This window comes from Anas platyrhynchos, chromosome 15, assembly GCF_047663525.1.
Source record: "Anas platyrhynchos isolate ZD024472 breed Pekin duck chromosome 15, IASCAAS_PekinDuck_T2T, whole genome shotgun sequence".
Taxonomy (NCBI): domain Eukaryota; kingdom Metazoa; phylum Chordata; class Aves; order Anseriformes; family Anatidae; genus Anas; species Anas platyrhynchos.
In genome coordinates this window covers 4,095,447-4,119,115 of record NC_092601.1, presented here as the reverse complement: position 1 = coordinate 4,119,115, position 23,669 = coordinate 4,095,447, and the positions used below count along the sequence as shown (strand labels likewise).

General features: G+C 40.3%; 1 long non-coding RNA gene across 1 annotated transcript; it reads left to right on the top strand.

Annotated features, from left to right (window-relative positions):
* The first annotated feature begins 4,025 nt into the window (after positions 1-4,025).
* Positions 4,026-23,229, top strand: LOC110351520 (uncharacterized). Its single transcript, XR_002399062.4, has 3 exons — positions 4,026-4,344; positions 10,409-10,503; positions 20,073-23,229. It is a non-coding gene; the product is annotated as an uncharacterized lncRNA (long non-coding RNA).
* Positions 23,230-23,669: the final 440 nt, after the last annotated feature.

Here is a 23,669-nt window from a genome sequence, read left to right as displayed (position 1 = left end):
GGGTAACCCTTATTTTTTTCACTTCACTGTTGTTTTTTATTTTAAACTTTGACATTTTTTCTCAGTTAGTGTTGTTTGGTATTATCACATCCCAACTGTTTTTATTCTATGCAATAGACATTTTAAAAAGGCAACTTAAAAATAAAATCTGGCTGCAGTAAGGGAGATATTATCACACATTATTTTTATATTCTTGTTCAGAATTCTTTTGTTGTTTTATTGCTTTTCACAACATTTTTAAATTTTAGAATTTATAACCCATTTTAGAAATGATCATCAGAGGATATTAGTCTTACCCATGAAGGACAGATGATACACATTTTTACAGCTTATTAGGCTCGTAGATTTACCCTGAACATATACACAGACTCTGCTTGAAATATTAGCCTCCTACACAGCTACATTCAAATTACTGGGTAGATGGTGCCACTGGGGTTCCTGTTTTGTACGCTGCAACTATCAAGATTCAGTGTGCCAGTGAGGATCCTAATGATAGCTAAGATTCCCAAAACTTTTGGTTTTCATGGCAACCATGCAGTCTGTTGTACAATAACTAGTGCTCTGTCATTCGTTTCAAGTTGAGCTTTGAAAATATTTGGCAGTTGAAAAGAATTGTTTCATGCCTTCTCTCGACAGAGCATGATATTTTTGCCTGATACATTTTGTTAGTACACAAGATACATCTCTTTCCATGAAATTAATTGGCAGGGGGCTTTCAGTGATATTAATGGCTATGTGATTAGCTTGTTGTTCTTTGCACTATGATAATGAGATCTTCCTTCAGGGGAACACTCATCTGATCCTCAGCTTGCATGCTCTTCAGATGAAGCTTATGAAGGTTATAGTCAGAGGTGGAAAAGTGTAACGTCAGCAAGAAAAATATTCATTAGCTGCAAATATTCAATAAGATATCAAGTAGGCAGGGCCGAACACAGTCATTTACAGGGGATATTAAGAGAAGAAGAGACCTGTCAGAAATACTTCTGCCAAAGGTCTGCTGTTGCCTCCTGTTGCTCTGGACTGCAGTCCCAGAATGGTGCTGGGGCAGGACATTTCACAGAATCACAGAATTGAAGGGGTTGGAAATGAACCTCGAAAGATCATTGGGTTCAACCCACCTGCCAAAACAGGTTCCTTAGAGCAGGCTGCACAGGTAGGCATCCAGATGGGCCTTAAATATCTCCAGAGAAGGAGACTCCGGAACCTCCCTGGGCAGCCTGTTCCAGTGCTCTGTCACTCTCACCATTAGGAAGGTCTTTGGCATATTGGTGCGGAACATCCTATGCTCTATTTTGTGACCATTACTCCTTGTCATTTGATGCTGATGGCATAAAACTGAAGTCTGGGCTCCCTGTAATCCCACAAATAACATTAATTTATACTGATCCATATCAAGCACTGTGCTTTCATCTGCTACTCCAAATGACAATAAGGTCTGAGCTTCTGTCTGCTGAAAGTCACAAGAAGAACCTGAAAACTTTTGGTGGGTTCCAGGTCAGATCTATGATACTCATTTTTGCAAGAGTATTTAGGACACAATTGAAACAAAACAAAACAGAACAAAAACAAAAACAAAACAAAACAACAACAACAACAACAAAAACAAACAAACAAAAACTAACACGGAAATACATGCCTAACTTTAACAACTAAATATGCACCATCTGAATAAGGATGTTGTCTTGAATCACGGTGGCTAAATGTTATAATACTGTTATTAATATGCATTAATTAGAAGCAGTCATCAGCAGATGTAGCTATGCATTGGTAGGTGGAGTGGTGCATGTGGATCCTTAGGTTTTGTAAGTGGATTGGGCTCTCCAATTGAATGGTGTTCTCATGTGCTAATTAAAGGAGTGGCTTGAGAAGGGTAACCTGTGTTTGAGTGGATCTCAGTATAGTGGACATTTTTCTTGAGATATGTGATGATAAAGGACTCAGATCTATTTCTGCTGTTTTTCTTTTTGCATGCATAACTGCAGCCAATTTATTCAACAGGCGACATCTGGTACATTTCTGTGTTTATGGTACCATAAAAATCTCTGAATGCTTACAGAGAAGTAGTCATTAGAACTCCTTTGATCTGGGTGAGGAATCAAAGAGCTTAAAACCAGAGAAAATGAATTAGCTAATTAGTTTAATCTGACCTTCTGTGTATCACATGTATGTTGCACTTTACTCGAATATTCTTCTGTAAAGCCTGCATATTTAAATTAGTCTGATGGTCTGTAACATTCAGGGAAACGAATGGTGTAACATATACAGGAAGCAGATGATAGAAACCTCCCTGATATTTCTGGTAAGGGTGAGATTTGCTGTGGTAGTTACAGTAAATAAAGCATGTTCCACTCTCCCCTGCTTCTGAAAGCATATATTGCTCAATAAAAAAGAAAGAACTTACCCCCTCCACCCTCAAAAAAAAAAAAAAAAAAGAAGGAGAAGGAGAAGGAGAAGGAAGAAGAAGAAGGAGAAGAAACTAGGCATCAAGACAGTAACTTTTCCACACTCCCTTGTAGCAGATGTTCATTCCACCTGGTGCCTCAGCTCCAGTTGTGGCCAAGCACTGACTATCAGGGAAAAAAATGTGAAGGGAAAAAGTCCTGTAGTAACATTTCTTCGCTCTAGTGCCTGCATGCTGGGATATACTCTTGGCCTTCTACAAACTGTCCTGCCATGATATGGGTGTCCATGACTCAGTACCACCAATCATCAGCTCGAATAAGAAATTAGTTCTCAGTAAGAACTCAGTTACTGCTCCACTGGTCCCTAAAGCAGACACGTTGCAGTGTAACTAACTTGTAGCTGCCCCTTTGCTTCCTGCACTTGATTTGACCTACACGTCGTCTTTTGTTTTGCTAAATATATGTGGTCTAAAGCTTTCAGCAAAATGAAGTAACCTTGTTTGGAGACAAACTACAATGTGAAAGAATGTATTTGCCTTTTAGCAAATGTAATAGGCATCAAATCAATTATCTCAATAAAGGCTACAGAACATTTTACTGTCTGGGGAGCTCCAAGCTTCTATTGATGGACAAAACTTTTTGTTGTTTTCAGTGTGGTTGTTTATAAAACAGAATAGAGAACTGATTAGGAGTTGTTTGGAATTAAAACACTCAGCCAGGCTGGTGTTTTGGGTGTCAAGTGCAATGAAGGAACAAGAGCAATGGAGTTGGAAAACTAATTTTAATTTTCAGTGTCTAAGTTGAGCGATTAGGAAAGAATTAGGTTGACATGGCCATAACCAAGAAATGTCTATAGGTAACAAATGTCAAGCTTATCCCAGTAACACTAATTTAAGCTAGCTTTCATGTGTGTTTGTGCTCTTCCTAGCTCCTTCATCCATAAGTTACAAAATATTGATGGGGTGAAGAGGCACAGACTTTCGAAAACATGAGGATTCCTTCAGTCTGAAGATTTGGGAGTTCATGACAAGTTAGTCAAAGAACCTATGTGATTCAGGAGACCAGGTACCATTCTCAAGTGTAGTACCTGATCACAGCTGCTGCTCTGGAAAATATACAGCCTTTATTGATGTGACAGAAGAGGTAGAGAGGGAGCCAGGAGGTGTGTAGGAGTTACAAGGAGATTGGGGCAGAACCAGAAATAGATCTAGTTTCTAGACAGTATTATCTTTCAAGCTATAAGTTGCAGGATGGACTAAGGGGGGATCCAGATCCATTTTTCAGTCTGGGGTTTTAGACCTGCTACTGTCTGCTGCTGTCCCACATTCCTGTTTTACATATTCTAAGTGCAGTGTGAATTAACAGGACAGGCAGTTACAGACTCTGAATGTGTCACTCTGTTTATACCCTTGCTTGTTATTTACATGATGTTTTGAACAGCTGCCTTGGGAAGAGGCTTTCATGTATGGAATTTCCCATAACACTGTCACTTGAAAGTTTGAAGAGCTGCCACAGGTATTTTGACAAAACCTATCAACAGGGGAATGTTCAGTGCCATTCAATTCATCTTGCTGTCACATCTAAGTTTAAAAGAGTGTCAGATATAGCTGTTTCACTGTGTTGGGGGGGCACTGTCCTGGGACGACAGATAACTGTGAAGTGGATTAGAAGAAACTCTCTTGGGCAGATAGACCACAAAATGGCAGAGTTCTCTATTCTTGGTAAAACTGCTAGCTTGGACTTCTGGAGGGCAGAAGTTGAAATGTTCAGGAACTGCTCAGGGAGAGTCCCTTGGGATGCAGTCATGAAGGGCAGAGGGGTGGAGGAAGTCTGGATGCTCCTCAAGAAGGAAAACTTCAAGGAACAGGAGCAGGGTGTCTCCGTGTGCAGTGAGATGAGTCGGCAGGGAGGAAGACCAGCATGGCTGAACAGGGATCTTTTGGTGAGTGTCCGGGAGAAAAAAGTTTATGTCTGGTGGAAGAAGGGGCAGGCAGCTTGGGGAGAGTACAAGGAAGTTGCCAGCATATGCAGAGAGTAAATCAGGAAGGCTATAAAGCCCAGCATGAGCTCAACCTGGACATTGTGGTAAAAAAAAAAAAAAAAAAAAAAAATGTTTTTACAAATATATTTAATATCTGCATCTGTCCCGGAGCATATCACCTCAGTGAATGAACATTTATACATATTTTCGGGAAGTTTCCAAGTTGGCAAGTTTGTTACACCTGCATCTATTTAGAGAAACTCAGCATGGTTTCCTTGCTGTTGCCTTGCTTCCTTGAAGAAATTCCAGCCTTCATCCCCTTTCCATTCCAAGTCATAATTGTGCCATGCTCCTCATCTCAAATCTGTTCCAGTGTCATGATCGGCTTCAAACATGAGGTGAGCAGTGAAAAGGCTTGTAACTCAATAGATTTATCTGATATTTGTATTACGTTTCAAAACTTCAAAATATCTTACCTAGTCCTACCCAAATATTTTCAGTTGGAAAGAAATTGATTTTACTAGATGTTTGTATCTAGGTGGCCCAGTATCATTTAGAATAAGACATGCTTAGTAAACACATGTTTTTTGCACATAAGTAAACTACAGAATGAAGCCCAAGGAAAATACTTATAGGTGAACTTGTCTGTGCAGTTGTAACCTTAGAATTTCATTAAGTCACTGCTGGGTACACTGTCTAGCAGGGCTTCAAAACAAAATCATGTAGTATCCAACTTCTCCTTTGGAACACAAATTTAAGCTTAATTGTTAACAGAACTAACAAATATGTCTTAAAGTCAATATAGGGTAACAGAGAAAAAAATCTGCAGGTTGTTTGTCTTAACTCATTAATTATTATTATTTTTTCATTAAAGAATACGTATCCACAAAACTCTAGAACTTCTGGTGAGTTTATGATCAAGCAATGTCCATTTATTTTAAAATGTCAAGATCAGTTTAACCTCAAGATGGTGCTAGATGTTTAAGTTGGCTGTCACAACAACTCTTGTTTGTTGTTTAAATTTTTACAGAATGAAAAATCATCAATAATGTGTAATTGGTTAATCACCAATAAGGAAGGATAAAGGACTCCTATGGATTAATATGTTTATTGAGTGGAGCAGGACATGAATTGATTTGAAAAGACACTGATAATGTCAGTGTCTCAGAATAAAATAGTGCTTGGGAAGAAGCAGAGTACATATAAAAGTTGTTGCAACAACAGTGACAGGAGATGTACAGTGTGCAGTGTGACAGTTTACCAGGTCATGAAGACCAGAATAATGGGATTTTAATTCTGGCAAGTTAAAGTAATTGAAATGTATTAGATAATTGGTAAATATTTAAAGTTCTTGGAGATTTTAAAGAACTATTAGCTCTTTCATTCAAAATAAGTAACATTTAGAGGTACACTAATTATTCCAAATCAAGCAGTTTTTGTGCAAGAAGATGGTTATCCAGTTTTTAAACTATAACAGTGCTATGAAAGTGGTAAGTGCAAACAAAGAGGGCTTAATAGAATGTATCCATACACACATTCATGGATCAACGGGAAAATGGGTCCCTCAAGGCTCCATTTTAGGGCCAGTCCTCTTCAATATCTTTATAAATTTGGACTTGGATGTAGAACTAGAAGGTGTTTTGAGCAAACTAGCCGATGACACCAAACTTGGAGGAGTTGTGGACTCAGATGAGGGTGGAAAGGCCTTGCAGAGAGATCTGGACAGATTGGAGAGCTGGGCAATCACCAACCACGTGAAATTTAACAAAGGCAAGTGCTTTTTTAACAAAGGCAAGGGTCCTGCACCTGGGATGGGGCAACCGTGGCTATACATACAGACTGGGTGGTGAGATGCTGGAGAGCAGCTGAGAAGGATCTGGGGGTTGTGGTTGACAGCAAGTTGAATATGAGCCAGCAGTGTGCCCTGGCAGCCAGGAGGGCCAACCCTATCCTGGGGTGCATCAAGCATGGCATCGCTAGTAGGTTGAGGGAGGTGATTGTCCTGCTCTACTCTGTGCTGGTGCGGCCTCACCTTGAGTACTGTGTGCAGTTCTGGGCACCAGAGTACAAGAAGGACATGAAACTGTTGGAGAGTGTCCAGAGGAGGGCAACAAACATGGTGAAGGGCCTAGAGGTGAAAATGGATGACAAGCTGCTGAGGGCACTGGGCCTGTTCAGCCTGGAGAACAGGAGGCTGAGGGGGGATCTCATCACAGTCTACAACTTCCTCGTGAGGGGGAGTGGAAAGGCAGGTGACCTATTCTCTGTAATCACCAGTGACAGGACCCACGGGAATGATGTTAAGCTGAGGCAGGAAAAGTTTATGCTGGACATAAGGAAGAGGTTCTTCACTGAGAGGGTGGTTGCACACTGGAACAGGCTCCCCAGGGATGTAGTCACTGCATCAAGCCTGTCTGAATTTAAAAAGCGTTTGGACTGTGCACTTAGTCACAAGGTCTAAACTTTTGGTCAGACCTGTGCGGTGCCAGGAGTTGGACTTGATGATCCTTATGGGTCCCTGTTGTCCAAGTTGGAACTTGGGATATTCTGATTCTATGAGCTGCATCATGATGTCTGTACCATTATTCTAACAACTTTCTTAGCAGAAGCAGCTGTACAGATGATGTTGCAGCAGAATAGAAAACTCAGACTGCTGTTGAGGGTTTTCCCTTCAGCTGTGGCAGTGGGTCTGATTTTCTAGTACAGCCAAACTGTGACCAGATGACTGAAAATTCATATTACAACCTTGTTTTGTTGTGAAACAGTTAAGGGAAAGATTGTCAAAGGAGCTTCTGACCATGTTGCTGCTGATTATTAGGATCATAATAATAAAAAAAGTGTTAAGTTTGTATAAACTACTCATAATAAATAAATGTGGTGGTCATTGAGATGGACCTATGGACCTACTTGCTCAGGGAAAAAAAAACAACACAATTCCCAACATGAGATCTGAGTCTGTTTGAAGATCCTGGATTCTGGGCAAGTCTGCTGTGATCAATGGGTGTTGGAAAGCAGCAAGTGTTTCTTCCTCACTCAGTTATTTCTGTTGTTCTTTTCTTTTCTTTTCTTTTCTTTTCTTTTCTTTTCTTTTCTTTTCTTTTCTTTTCTTTTCTTTTCTTTCTTTTCTTTTCTTTTCTTTTCTTTTTCTTTTCTTTCTTTTCTTTTCTTTTCTTTTCTTTTCTTTTCTTTTCTTCTCTTCTCTTCTCTTCTCTTCTCTTCTCTTCTCTTCTCTTCTCTTCTCTTCTCTTCTCTTCTCTTCTCTTCTCTTCTCTCTCTTCTCTTCTCTTCTCTTCTCTTCTCTTCTCTTCTCTTCTCTTCTCTTCTCTTCTCTTCTCTTCTCTTCTCTTCTCTTCTCTTCTCTTCTCTTCTCTTCTCTTCTCTTCTCTTCTCTTCTCTTCTCTTCTCTTCTCTTCTCTTCTCTTCTCTTCTCTTCTCTTCTCTTCTCTTCTCTTCTCTTCTCTTCTCTTCTCTTCTCTTCTCTTCTCTTCTCTTCTCTTCTCTTCTCTTCTCTTCTTTCTCTTTTTTAATGCTTTCTATTTTGTCAACAAGATTTAATCTTTTAGAAAAGCTGCAAAATGGGAACAATTTATGTGTCAAGTCAATTTATTTTTCACCAGAAAGGCCTTCAAAAAGATGTTTGTTTAATGAATAACCTAATAAATGAATCAGCAAAATAATATGGGAGCTTGGGGATGTGCACTGACAGCTGGCTTTTTATTTCATTTTTAATTTTGAAATTTTTATTTTGACAGACTTTTGTCTTGGTATCTTCCAATGTTTTTGTGATTGTTTAATGCTAGCAATTACTAATGAAGAGACTGGATCAGCCAAGACAATGTTACAGAAATCTGAAAAACTCTGGCATTGAAAAAGGTTGCTTGATCTCCTGAAATCCTTGGAAATTCGCCAATATGCCTTTGTATTTAAAAAAGAAGACTTTGCTGTCCATCTCATTTGTAAACCTGGAATGACATAAATGAACGCACTGCTGTGTGTACTGCTTAAAGGCTTAATTTCCTTAGTGTTTATGTAATGCATTTCTTGGAGAGAAAGAGTCAGCTAAGTAGAGTGCTTTGGCTTTATTTAAAAAGTGGGGAAATAGAAACTAGACTGTGTCCTACCCACAGATTTCCATCAGTTACAGATAAAAGTATAAATAGCCTAGGAGACAATGTCCTCTTAAATGATGATTCTAAGGGTAGTGGGGCTTTTAAAGCAGATTTTTCTTGGTCTGGGCAGTTATAAAGGAACTGAAAGTTGATTTAAGGTTTTATTTTAGGGGAATGTAATTCTACATCACTCATATTCAGTTTTTAAGCAGGGCAAATTTTTTATGTATAATTTTAGAAAGCTGTTCAGAAGGCAATATCACACTGGCCATCCCAGCTATCTAAAAATCTATTTCAAAATCTATTTCAAAAGGAAAATAAATGACATTTTATAGAACAGTGGGGAAATCAACATAGCATGATTTTTATTTTTTTTTCCAGTAAATTCCAGTGTGACATTCCAGCTAACAGGAGAGACCTGGTAATAAAATTTATGCTTACGTGGTTCAGGATTAATCAAGGGGAGAGCTAGGGTAAGAGTATTTAGCTAAAAGTCATTTTAAGTCACAAGTACCTAAAGATAGATGATTAATTATGTTGTCCACTTTGGGCAATGACTGTGCAGGACAAATTACATTTGAACTTGTCCACATGAGTTTAAAAAAAAAAAAAAAAAAGAAAAGCATTGAGTGGCAGTTAAAAATATATATGTATATGTATATGTGTATATATATATATATACTTTTTTCTTCATCAAATCATGTTATGTTAATACAGAGAAAGGTTACCTTTAGCTTCATAGAGGAATTGAGTATAAAGTTGTTTATAGGTATTGATCCTGACACAGGATTCTTCCAGTAACAGTCTCAGAAGTCATCTCATTGAGATGTAGAGGCTGAATGTTTGCACTGACCTCTGCCACACAAAGATCATAGTCAGCATCTGGATCTCCATATGTATGATAAAACTTCTTGCATTAAAAAAGAAAAGCTTTCCAGCAACTATTTTGTCAGGGACAATCATAAAGATAGTCTTTAAGCATCTTATTACACTGTTAATATATTCCCATTGGGAAGTTAAACTAATTAACTTCTCTCTTATGCATACCTTGGTGATATTTTTACATTTCCCAGGGCACACAACCAATCACAAGAGAAGGAAAGTGTCACCTTACAATAGATGCTCCATGCAGGCACTGGAGGACATTTTTAAAGCAAAACGTTTTGTGTGCTGTTAAGTTTCTTGATGAAGTAGAACATAAAATTATGGTCTTTCCTGACATCATTGCTTCAAGTTGGTGGGCATCTCTTCCTTCCCTATTTTCTAATTTTTTTTTTGTTGTGCTCTTGATACGATCATTACCTATTCTACTTGTGTTCTGTAATTGTCAGGGAAAAAAAAAAAAAAAAAAAAAAGGAATGACTTCAGCATTGAAAGATACAGAGCTATTGAAAAAGCTACAGCAAAGGACCCCTGAGATGGTTAAGGGATGGGAGCATCTATCCTATGAGGAAAGGCTGAGAGAGCTGGGGCTGTTCAGACTGGAGAAGAGAAGGCTCAGGGGGCAGCCAGGCTCTGCTCAGTGGTGCCCAGGGCCAGGCCCAGAGGCAGTGGGCACAAACTGGAGCACAGGAGGCTCCCTCTGAGCAGCAGGAGGCACTTCTGTGCTGTGTGGATGCTGGAGCCCTGGCCCAGGTTGCCCACAGAGGTTGTGGAGTCTCCTCCTTGGAGAGCTCCCAAAGCCGCCCAGACACAGGCCTGGGCCCCCTGCTCGGGGTGGCCCTGCTGGGTCAGGAGGAGCAGATGGGCCTGAGGGGCCTCTGGCCTTAGCCACACTGTGATGCTGTAAGATTGCTGTTCAGTGTTTTGATGTCTGTGGCTCTTGTGTAACTGCAGGAGCAAAAGCCCTGGAGCTATTTGGATCTATTTAGTCTTGAACTAAACCTACTAACCTGGTTGCCTTCTTTTTTTTTAAGGTTCCGTTTCTTCAATCTACTTTGGAAATGAGGCCTTTGGAACAAAACATATTTCAGCAATGAGCATTGGTCAAAGGGAGCAGAACATAATTTAGGTGAGTAATGAAGGACAAAACACAATGCCAGTGTCTGTGTGCAAACTCCCGCTGGTGGCAGCTTCTGTTACTTATAGTATTCTTCCTACTGCAAGTGTATTAATTTAAAAGTATAGTTGTCAATGTATTTTGGAAACCAGCAGTAATACAGAAGGACAAGGACCATTGTCTGCATCTGCACAGTACTTCTATGTGAGATATTTTTAATGATTTGGAATGTAGAATGGCTTTTCTGTCAGTCAAGGTCATTTTTGGGGGGGTAAGGATGGGGGTGATTGTCTGATGCACACAGCAAAGCTCTACCATATTAAATGCAATTCAGCATAATATCCCTAATTTAAGGTGTAGACAATTATGACGGATTAACCAGAGATAATAGCTGTGAACCTTATTCTTTATTATCTGGATCAGCAATGTTGGAAGAATAAATGGAAGACATAAATGAAATAATCTGTTGTTGGGCAGTTGAAGAACACACTAAATCACCTGGCTAACCATGAATGAAGATTATGTTTTTCAACTGACAGAAAAAATCATGGTTAAGGTCACTGAAGATTTATTACTCCAAGGAACATTATTAAAAAAATGTGTTGTCTTTATAATACAATTAACTAAAGGAAGCCTCAATCTGCAGCTAATTCTTTGTTGCAGGCACAAGAATTTGTACAGGGCTTCATTAGAGGACAATGTCATCTGATCAAATTGATGGAAATCTATTGAACTGCATGAACTATGTTTTCAAAAGCACAAATAGCAAGGAAGATGTTGGCAGCACTTCCTTCTGACTTCTAGGAAATTCCACAGTTTTATAGCTTTATATTCCAAGGGCAGGATGAGCACAGGTGCTGTTGTTTCTTTTTTCCCAAAGGAAATTTTGTGAGGAAAAGGAATTATGGATGATTTAAGTATGATGTTGCACTTTCTATTTTAAAATATCTAGAATATTAAATGGGTATTAAGTACAATGACTTTTCACACGTTTCATGAAAAAATAGAAACATATTCTGAAAAATATTTAAACCATATTGAAATGATTATCATTTAAAATATGCCTTCATGAAAATCTGTATTTAAAAGAAATTTCAATTCCTATGAGGATATGACTCACACTGAAAAAACTTGGATGAAAAAATGCTACAAGTCCTACTCAAGACTATTTGTCCCCTTAAACATTATCTTCCTGTGGGAGGCCAGTGTGGAAAACTTAGGCCCATATTTACACCATGTAACTTCAGCAGTTTCCTGACTGTGATCAACAAGGAGGCTTTTTGCTGAGATGGCCAATGTGGAAAGATGGACAGCTCCAGGGATCCTGCATCCCAAGTGGCAAAGCCTTTTCTCTCCACTGATTGGAGTATCAAGGTATCTCCCAGTGCTTAGAGGATACACAAACCAGAAATATTTGGGTCAGACTGAAGGATCTGTGGTTTATTCCATGCTGGTAACCTTAACCGACAAATCTTAGCCATTTCATTGAAGCTTGAAAGGGTCTACCCCTAGCTAGCTATCTTGCTCTGGTCTGTCTAAGGAGGTTCCCTGTTGCCATTTCCAGTGCAATTCAGTCTGGTCAGTTAACTTACACCATAAATTTGTGTGTCATGAAACTGAAAATCTCTGGTTCAGCCTCTACTTTGGGAATCCCTGGGCAGCTGTAGAAACAACAGAATCACAGAATCACAGACTTTCTAGGTTGGAAGAGACCTCAAGATCATTGAGTCCAACCTCTGACCTAATGCTAACAGTCCCCACTAAACTATATCCCTAAGCTCTACATCTAAAGGATTTCATACTGAGTCCTTACTTTCTGTCAGCAAATACATTCAAGATTACTGGGTAATAATTCCAGGCAGATTGAGGAGCTTCATGGATGTTTTGAAGTAATATATATTGTCCACAGATTTTCAATTCAGTGAATTTGAGTGTGTAATAGACTGTGATGAAGCATGCAGGCCTGTCAGTGCCCCTGGAGAGGACTCTGAAGTCATTTCACACTCTGTGCTGAGCAGGTTCTATTAAGAATAGATCCTGCCAAGCCAAGTCCACAGGAGTTAAATTCCCAACTAGAGTCTGAATCTATTCAGGGTGTTACTAATAATGGAAACATCATTATCTGCAGCCAAACTCATTTACATTTGGTATTTTGAAAGAAGGGAATTGGGATTAGTTAGGAGAGGACTGGTCTTCCTCCCAGCCAAAGGGGTGAGCACTGGTGTTACTCAAGAGACATTTTGATTTCCTGCTGTCATGTTTATTGATTGTCAGCATACATGGATGACATGCAGCTACAGATCCTTCCTTGAAACAAAGCTGTCCTTGAGTGTTTTGACAGCCTCACACGCATCTTGTTTAGATTTTTAAAATGTATTAGCTGTAGTTCTAAAATCAGCACAGTAGAATTTGCATGAGCACGCATTTCTACTGGACACTGGATCTTCTGTTAAAATATGGATAGGGATTGATTTTTTTTCCAAGTCATTCCAATCCATAGATCAATCAGCACCCAGAAGGTAAGTGGTGATACTAGAAGTATGCAATAATTTGGATACTCAAATGATATAGCAACATGACATAGCAGACAGAAGCCACAGCCAGCAGGTATTTCTAGATCCAAGCCTGCAGGTGTTTCCAAAGGAGCTGACCTACTTTGAGTGGAGTTTATCGGGCTCAAAGAACACCGAGTGGGTACAATTTTGTGGCTTATATTCAAACTCACACTAGGTGGCAATAATGGACCCCTAAAGGTTTAGAATAGGACCTATAGAAAATGGTTGCATTTTCTACTTTGTAAAGTGAGAACTGCCTTTTGCTGTCCTGTTCTGCCTTTCTTACAGATGTGAGTTTTGCTTCCTCCCCATCTATTGTTAGAAGATAAATCCAAAGTCTGTGTTTTCATTTGCTACAGGAACATCATTGTACACATTTTCTTCAAAGCACTAATCTGAGAACTGACTCTGATCAGGCCCGTTAAATTCTTTCCATGCACTCCTTTCCTATCAGTGGAAATAAAGTATTAGCCTTGGGAAATATTATCTCACCTCCTGCAGTGGCCATGACTGTTCTGGGGCCTCTGATGCCCCAGAGTGCCAGAGTGATTTTAAATACCATCCACAGTGAGCTAATATTGCCAAAGAGATTTCAAATACCAGCCAGCCTTTGCTATTCACACCCGAGTAGTTTAAAATATCAGCACTAGAGTAGCCTCATAAATTAGCAGCACATAACATCTTTTCATTACAGATGTGGCAATGTCATCCAAGAAAGTTAATGACTTACGCAACAGGAAATGGTCTTCCAGGTAGCAAATGTTCAGCAGATCACAGTATTCCATTTATAGCATAGAAGATGATCTAAAATGTCACTATTGCTCTGGAGAAAACAAACTACTGCCTCCAAACATGTATGCTATGCCAGTGAAAAAGTGTTTCTCTTGCTAGTTCAGGTAGTTAACATTCATGTCCATCTCTTACACCGCCTGTTGTCTTTAGCAATCTATGGCTCTGTGTAATAGTAATATGTGGTGATTTTCTCATGGTGAATGTTGGTAGTTAGGACTAAAATAGTGCTTTTCTTTTCAGATGCTTCAAAACTCACTACAAATCCTACAAATTCTCACGGCCTCTCTGTGACTTTGGTTTTGTTTAATTAGGAACAATTGCAATGAGATGAAGAAAGGGAAAAGTAAACTTTTCTTGAGGCTACCTCCATGGCAAACAGACCTGAGTACCTCAATTCTCAGTCTGCTGACCTCATTGTTACAGGATGAAATACTGTTTCCAACTAAATGGGATTTTTCATACCTTTCTATGGGGCAACTGATTTTGTAGCATTCTCAGGTGAAGTTTTACAGCAGTCAGAGTTTCTTAGGTAATGTCTATTGAAATTCCTATGATTTATACCTAGAGTATAGGGATCAGCAAAGTCTTCCACTCTCCCAAAAAGAGACTGAAATAGTGTGAATAAGCCTGAAACAAAGCAAAGAGTATGTAATGTCAGCATGTTCTCACAAGTTTGAGCTTTCCCTTTTACATTCACTAATGTCTAGCTTCCTAGGAACAAATTCCGAGTTGTGTGTGGGGATGACATAAATTTTTACTCTTTGGGAAGTTAACTCCAATTTTTAAGATGGTGGGGTAGCACTGTCTGTTTTAGACTTCCTTCAGTAAAATGACTTCTTAATTATTTACACCTGCTGTCCACTTTCACATGGTTTCACTTTGCTACAAGTACGTTGTCAGTAGGCTTTCCACCTGTAAGTAGAGATGGAAAAGGGGGAGCTTTGCTTCTGCCAGGCTTGTGGCAGGGATATAATATATAAAGTCCCTAGAGTTGCTCTCACTAGTTTGGGCCAGAAGCACTTGGACTCAAAGGCCTGTCAACAGCGTGTCTTATCCAACCCACCTAAAAACTGTGCTTGTTGAGCCAAGTCACTTAAGTGGCCAAATTTCAGTCTTTCCAGGACACCTGATAGGTGCTGTGGAACATGGCAAAAACTAAATGTCTGGCTCTGAACTCCTGGATTGCTACATTTCCCCCAAATGTTCCTAAAATATCACATAGAGAGTAATTGTTCAGCTGTCTCAGACACTTTCTGCAGTCTCTACCTCACATTCTTTTCAGTCCATTCAGGAGCATTCAGAGCTTCAAAACCTGCAGACAGATAGACTTTAAAAAAGGGGTAGAAAAGAGGGGAATGCATTAGTCAGAGTTTAACAGTTGCTTTCCAGGAATATGTCATGTCTTTACAAGCTTGAAAGTTTTCCCTGGTTACTGAGTCATTTCTGCACAGAGTTATTCTGGGCCATTCAGTCTATGATCCTGTGTTGCATTCTTCACACAGTTGCATAACAAAAATAAGTCATGCCGAGTTCATTCAACGTCTTGTGGATGATTTGGGAAAGTATTTGACAATAGCCACAGGTCAGGATAGTTGAGTCAGGTTACATTATTACAACTTGCCAGAAACCAGGCCAGAGGGCAACATTCAGCATGGCAAAAACCATTCTGGAGGGTTTTTCATCGCAGTTTTGTGTACCTAATATAGCTTCTATTCTCACTTTTATGGAACACAGAAGAGAAATTGTTCTAGACAAGTTAAAATCAAAGACTCGAACTGTAAATAATCTTTTTGTTGATAGCAGACTGGAGAAAATGGTTTAGTTACATGGATACTATTACACCTGTGAGGAAAAGCAGCCTGGTTTCAAGGGTATGTAAATCTGGTTTGGTCTTTGTATTTTTATACTAGGGTCACAGAGAGGAGAATCAGGGCTATGTTGTGTATAATTTTAGCTGAAAGTCACCTTTTCAGAAGTAAAGAATAATTCTGAAAGGTCACAGCCTTGTGTGAGAAGGGAAATGAAGTCCCTGCCAACCCCTTTTTCTGTCATCTGTTGCTGACCCACCTGCTGACCTCTTGCAGAATCCCCCAGCTCTGAAGGAAACCTCTGGATTTATGACAATAAAGTATGCCTTTGAAAAATGCCTTTCCTGTTCTCTCCTCACTGTCACTATGTGTTGTCCAGCCTTCAGTCAAGAGGATCAGTTTTATTCCGGTACTAACATCTGATTCCTGCTGCAGCTAGCCAATTTTCTTCCCTCTTTCCAGTTTGCTGAACATCCCAGAGGCTGAACGAGTTGTGTTGCCACTCACTGTTCTAGTTTCTGGTACAAAGATTTTTTGTGCTGAACCCCAAAATACTGAAGATCTTGTTACATGGGAGGATGGTCATCATGTGAAGCGGTGGAACAGAAAACAGAAAAGTTTGAATTATTGGAAAACTTATTTTTTTTTTTTCTGTTGTATTTGCCATTAGCAAATCATAAAATCTTGGATTTCTTTTTTCCCTTCCATACATACAATGAATCAGCAGAAATATTGAAGTAGGATTCTCAACAGACAGCTTTAAAGCCTGGCTGGATTGGACCTACCATATGTTAAAAGTTAGAAAAAATATTGCTTAAAAAACATGTTTTCCTGTTTAGATATTTAACATTACAGCTTTTCTTAGAAGGTAGATAGCAGTCAAACTGTGTATGCCCTGGGTACACAGTAATAGTAAAATTTTAATGTGCTGTTCACAGTCCGGGAGAGGTGTGGATCACTGATACCATGTAGGTCTCGATGGCATCACAGTGGTCTTGACTAAGTGGCAGAGCTCACTCAGTAGTACAGTGCTCTCAGGTTGAGTGGGTTAGAGACAGCTGTCACTGTTTGGAAGTGCCATCTTTTCTGCAAACTCATTGCATGTAGCTGCCTTGGATATGGTGCCAGAAGAGGCCCCAAAACTGACATCTGACTGGCTGGACTCTGTTAGCTACTGCAGAAACAGCAGAAGTGCACCTCAAGGAACAGAGGCAATCTCCTTCCTGCTGCTTTTGGAAAAAAAACTGTTCAGAAAGTGATAGGGGTGGGGGAGGAAGGTGGAAAACATTGGCTACTGATTCCTTCTCTCTTGTATTGCAGACAATTCCATTCCTGTGTTGTGAATAGCTCAAGGAAAATAGCCCATAAAGGGAGATTTATTAGGAGGCAGAAGGAAAGGTAACTCTGTCCTTCAATATGTGATATATTCATTTTGGATCTTGTGATAAGCAAGCAGCTGTGCTCACATGTATTATATAACAAAACTGTTCTGGCATCCATACTCAGATGATTTCAGTCACATCCAAATTTCCCTTTGTACTGCAGTTAGAGTGGGGCTGGTATCTTGTTTTATAGAGATTTAAACTAGCCAGAGTGGCCTTTTTGAAAAAGGAAGTTTACACCCATTCTGTTTACTTGACATCATGGAAGTGTTATAAACGATCCTTTATATGGCAGAGAATCTCACCTTTATGTATTAGTGTAGAAAACAGATAAAAATGTTAAGTAAATATTTAAAAAAAAAAAAAAAGCAACAATAAAAAAAAAGGAAATGAGGAGAGATTATTTGGCTTTCAGAATTGCCCAAGTATTAATATAAGCTGCACTTGTTTCTATCCAATATGATCTGAAAATCTCCTGAAACACTCTCTGAAATGAAGAATGGCCAAGTTTGCAAAAGTCCACTGGTATGCAGTGACATACCTTTCAAAGCCTGTCCTCAGTCCAATATCACACAGAATCACAGAATCACAGAATTTCTAGGTTGGAAGAGACCTCAAGATCATCGAGTCCAACCTCTAAACTAACACTAACAGTCCCCACTAAACCATATCCCTAAGCTTTACATCTAAACATCTTTTGAAGACTTCCAGGGATGGTGACTCCACCACCTCCCTGGGCAGCCTGTTCCAGTGCCTAACAACCCTTTCAGTAAAAAGTTTTTCCTAACATCTAACCTAAAACTCCCCTGGCGCAACTTAAGCCCATTCCCCCTCGTCCTGTCACCAGGCACGTGGGAGAACAGGCCAACCCCCACCTCACTGCAGCCTCCTTTAAGGTATCTGTAGAGAGCGATAAGGTCGCCCCTGAGCTTCCTCTTCTCCAGGAAGAACAAGCCCAGCTCCTTCAGCCGCTCCTCGTAGGACTTGTTCTCCAGACCCCTCACCAGCTTCGTCGCCCTTCTCTGGATCCGCTCAAGCACCTCGATGTCCTTCTTGTAGCGAGGGGTCCAAAACTGAACACAGTACTCGAGGTGCGGCCTCACCAGAGCCGAGTACAGGGGGACGATCACCTCCCTAGCCCTGCTGGACACACAGTTTCTGATACAAGCCAGGATGCTGTTGGCCTTCTTGGCCACCTGAGCACACTGCTGGCTCATATTCAGCCGACTGTCCACCATCACTCCCAGGTCCTTCTCTGCCTGGCAGCTCTCCAACCACTCATCTCCCAGCCTGTAGCTCTGCTTGGGGTTATTGCGCCCCAGGTGCAGGACCCGGCACTTGGCCTTGTTGAACTTCATGCAGTTGACCTCAGCCCATCGGTGCAGCCTATCCAGATCCTCCTGCAGAGCTTTCCTACCCTCGAGCAGATCAACACACACACCTAACTTGGTGTCATCTGCAAACTTACTGAGGGTGCACTCAATGCCCTCGTCCAGATCATTGATGAAGATGTTAAAGAGGACCGGCCCCAGCACTGAGCCCTGGGGGACGCCACTAGTGACCGGCCTCCAACTGGACTTGACTCCATTCACCACGACTCTTTGGACCCGGCTATCCAGCCAGTTTCTAACCCAACGAAGCGTGCGCCAGTCCAAGCCAAGAGCAGCCAGTTTCTTGAGGAGAATGCTGTGGGAGACGGTGTCAAATGCCTTGCTGAAGTCAAGGTAGACCACATCCACAGCCTTTCCCTCGTCCATATAGCTTGTTACTTTGTCATAGGAGGAGATCAGGTTCGTCAAGCAGGATCTGCCTTCCATAAACCCATGCTGACTGGGCCTGATCACCTGCTTGCCCTTCAAGTGCTGCATGATGACTCCCAAGAGGATCTGCTCCATGAGCTTCCCTGGTACTGAGGTCAAACTGACAGGCCTGTAGTTTCCCGGGTCTGCCCTCCGGCCCTTCTTGTAGATGGGCATCATATTTGCTAGCCGCCAGTCAGCTGGGACCTCCCCCGATAGCCAGGACTGCTGATAAATGATGGATAGGTGCTTGGCCAGCTCCTCTGCCAGTTCTCTCAGAGAATATCTTACAGCTAATTTGTTGTTTCAGTTAATTTTGACATAAACTAGAGCAGACTCTATTTAATAAAACCTTTGCCTTGTAAAATATTTTGGTATAAACTGATTTTTTATTGCTGGATATCAACCAGTTAAAGGTGAGCTTCTGTCACGTAAAGGGCAGTGTGTATGTATTGCCAGTGATATGATTAAACCAAACTGATTAGTATTTCTTAACAAGCTGCTTAATATTTTTAAAAGCATTTTTTTTTGTCCGGTTTTATGGGCATTTTCAGACTAAACAAATCAAAGAGGATGCCATAATCAGTTTAAAAGGATTTTGAGAGGCATGTGCAAAAACTTATACAATGTCTTGAGCTGCATTTGCCAGTTCTACATCGTCACTAGATGGCCATGACAGGCTTTCAGGCAATCAAAAACAAAGAATTTGAAGTGATTTATGGGAAAGTGATAGAAGAGTAGGTATAAGAGAAATGAGATTTGGAGGCAGAGAAAATATTTTTCATTAGAGCAATGGAAATTTAGAAAAGTAGAAAAGCATTTCAGCACCAAATCCTATTATCAGGTTTCTGGTTTTCCTGGCTGTTTTAACTGCTTTGATATAAAGCATGACTGCTTTCTACAGCCTTGCTTCCATGAGTCAAAGCTTATGTCATACCTGTAACAGCAGTGTTACTGCTACAGCACTGAGCAAATACATGCTACAGCATGAGCTGAACAAGCACTAAGCAAACAGATCAGTCTGTGAATGTGGGAATACTGGCAGTAATGGCAGCAGAGCTTTGGTTTTGTCAAAAGCTCTTTGCAAGCGTCAGTGCACATTCTGGCTGTGAATGGAGCATATCATGTCAGAGAGAAGGCATTTCATTACTAGTTGGAAAATACAGTGTGTATTAAAGTAGTGGAAAGGATTTTATGTAGAGTGAACCTCAGTGTTAAATAGTATTTGCCTGCTTCTAATTTCAGGTCCAAAGGACTGGTGAAGTGATCTTCCACAACACTTTTCCTCAAGAAGGGGAAGAGGAAGACGTCTTTTCAGACCTTTCCTTTAACCTGTTTTCTCACTATGTGATTTTCTTTGCAATAATGGAGGAATCATAGAATCATTAAGGTTGGATAAGACCTTCAAGATCATCTTGCATGAAGTTGCGGTGGCCAAATAGCCTTCCATTTATTAAAAGCTTATAATTTCACTTTGCAGAGAGTGCCTACATTTGTGAGATAGCTTTTCACATGTGCTGTATCGATTGTGGTATCTGTACCAAGTGAAGCATTGTTATTAAACTTCTTTTTTCCCTTAACCTTTTGCCATGAAAGGTCAAAATATCTTAATTCTGAGGCAACGGTCATGCCGATGAGTGGCTTGCTCTTTTGCCCATATATCTTACCCTTTTTCCCCCTTAATAATCTACCTATTCAGTGATTTGAAAATAATTGATAAAGTCCTATGCCAAGTTTTCAGTCCAATGCACTTGCTTGCAGTTATTTTGGTTGGGTATGCAGGAGGGAGAATTGCAATATCTGTGACATCAAATGTCAGTTTGCTTCTGTGAGGCTTCACCCAGAATAGATGCTCTTCACAATAACAATGAAAAGCCCTTGGTCCTGTCCCATGGACATAAATAGCAGAGGCCCAGCCAGACGGTTTTGCACGTGGGAAGCTATTTCTTTTCAAAAGTTTGGGAATGCAACGGTCTGGCTAGCAATGGGCTCACTCCCTTTTCAACCTGATGCATTGTGGCAGTTGGGTATTGGGAAAATTCTTTCACAAGAGCAGAACAAGAAAGCTGCTGAGAGCTGGGAGAGGGTGCAGTACATATTTGTTTGCATCACAGCTTTTTGGCCATCCTTGCAAATGTGAGGTGAGTCTTCTGGCCTAGGGCAGGGAGCTGTCCCTGCCTGCCTCCCAGATATGTTGTCTTTTCAAATAGAATCATAGAATCATAAAGCTTGGAAAAGACCTCCAAGATCATCTGGTTCAACCGTTACCCTGCTACTGATGTAAACTACTAAACCATGTCCCTAAGCACCACGTCCAACCTTTCCTTGAACACCCCCAGGGATGGTGACTCCACCACCTCCCTGGACAACCCATTCCAACGCCTTACCGCTCTTTCTGAGAAGAAATGTCTCCTAATTTCCAACCTGAACCTCCCCTGGGTAGTTAGGTAGTGCCTGAGCCTTTGAAATTACGTATAAACAGCTATTCCCACAAGCTGACCATTCTGCTGGCACAGTCAGGAAATAGCAAGGAAGTTCTCACTGGGCTGTTTTCAGAACAAAAAACCCCAAAAATGTTTTATTCTCCCTTATTTTATGTTACCAAGCAGGAGATCACATCTATCCTGAGCTAAAAAAACAAAAGTAGTTTTTGTATAATACTTCTTTAGTCTTCTGTTTTGCTTACAAGTGAGTATGATTTAGAGGTAAAGGAATAAGAGGCAGTATTATTTCTCAAATAGTTTAGGCTTAAATTCATAAAATTTAACAAATGAATAATTCACTGAATATATTTGTCAATTATTTATCCTCCTCTGTATGCTGAATAAATATAGCCTGATGAGCTCAAGAGAATCAGTGCCTTTCTAATGACATCACCATGTTTTGGATCAGGCCTTGCAATGAAAAAAACAACATTGACAAATAATTTATTTGAAGCAATTCCATAAAATCTTGACAAGTTGTTCTCAATTTGTGATTTGTATAAATTGCTTTCAACCAATGTCAAACATATTTTGAAAAGTGTATGGTCTGTTCAAATACAGTTTGTAAACAGAAAATTTTAGCTTTTCCACCCACCTGTGTGTGGGTGTAACTTTTGGGCAATTCATACTTTGAAGAAAGCCAACATTTTTAAGTGGCAAAACTAAATGGATCATATAAGCAGGTGATTAAAAATTGTTTTTTAACAACAAACAGAAATTTTAAAACTTGAAACTATATCCAATCTGAAATAAAAAAATAATAATTTTAATTAAAGGAAACTGGTAAAAAGTATTTAAATTGCAAAATTAGAATGTTCATAGGCTATGAAAAATAATTTACATTGAAAAAGTGTGTTTCAGCAAAAAGATGTTGATGTGTGTGCAATCTAGCCTTGTTATATTTTGGACATTTTTTTGGTCTTCTGCAGCACCAGGAGTGACAATGACAAATAGACAGAGGTTCCATTTGCAACAAATTAGGTCCATGCAGGACATAGTCCTGGTTTTGCTGTTACATAGGGAACATGGGTCATATTCTAAGTTTATCCTGAGCACTTGTACTCAGAATGTTCCAAAGTGCAGGAATACAAACTAATACATCTGCAGAAGATGTAAAAATGCTGCTACTGACATGAATGCAAGGAAAAGCAAATGTATTTTATAGGTATATGAGTGGAAGAAAGGCATCTACACAAGCAAAATGGTGCTTGGATTACTGAAGAAGCAATGATGTTGATGTTTCATCTAATATTATGACTTCCCGTTATTGTAAGTAATTACATTTGATTACAAACAGTAATTGCTTATTGTAGTGCTTCTATTTCTATGTGTACAATTCCATATTTAAAAAAATGTGAAGTTATAGAAATAGTTTAATGCTACTGCTTTGAAGAGTAGAAGTCCCACTTCTTCTCATACTGACACTATCTCCCTTTCATCACATTGTTCCATCATGATCGCCTCTTTTCTCAGTAAAATTTACCTGTTTGAATACTGCATGCGGCCACAAAACAAGGTGTGGTTTGTGTCGTGCACTCTCAGATTGCATCCCTTGCTATATAAGGAAGACGAAACTGGCAGTCTTGCAGTGTGATTTCTTGCAGGCATTGTTTGTTCTGGATTTTCTCCAAGGAGAGCAGACAATCTCTGAAGAAATGACTGATGCAGGTTACTCTAACACTTCATGGAATCATAGAATCATAGAATATCCTGAGTTGGAAGGGACCCTTAAGGATCATCAAGTCCAACTCTTGGCACCGCACAGGTCTACCCAAAAGTTCAGACCATGTGACTAAGCGCACAGTCCAATCTCTTCTTAAATTCAGTCAGGCTCGGTGCAGTGACCACTTCCCTGGGGAGCCTGTTCCAGTGTGCAACCACCCTCTCTGTGAAGAACCCCCTCCTTATGTCAAGCCTAAACTTCCCCTGCCTCAGCTTAACCCCGTTCCCGCAGGTCCTGTCGCTGGTGTTAATGGAGAAAAGGTCTCCTGCCTCTCGACACCCCCTTACGAGGAAGTTGTAGACTGCGATGAGGTCTCCCCTCAGCCTCCTCTTGTCCAGGCTGAACAGGCCCAGTGCCCTCAGCCGTTCCTCATACGTCTTCCCCTCCAGGCCTTTCACCATCTTCGTAGCCCTCCTCTGGACACTCTCCAACAGTTTCATGTCCTTTTTATACTGTGGTGCCCAGAACTGCACACAGTACTCGAGGTGAGGTCGCACCAGCGCAGAGTAGAGCGGGACAATCACCTCCCTCGACCTACTAGAGACATCCAGGAGATTAATTTTTGACCAGCCCGGTTGGTGTTACAGTCAGACAAGTCCCAATCTGTTGGCAGCATGAGCAGTGTGCTTTTCTGTT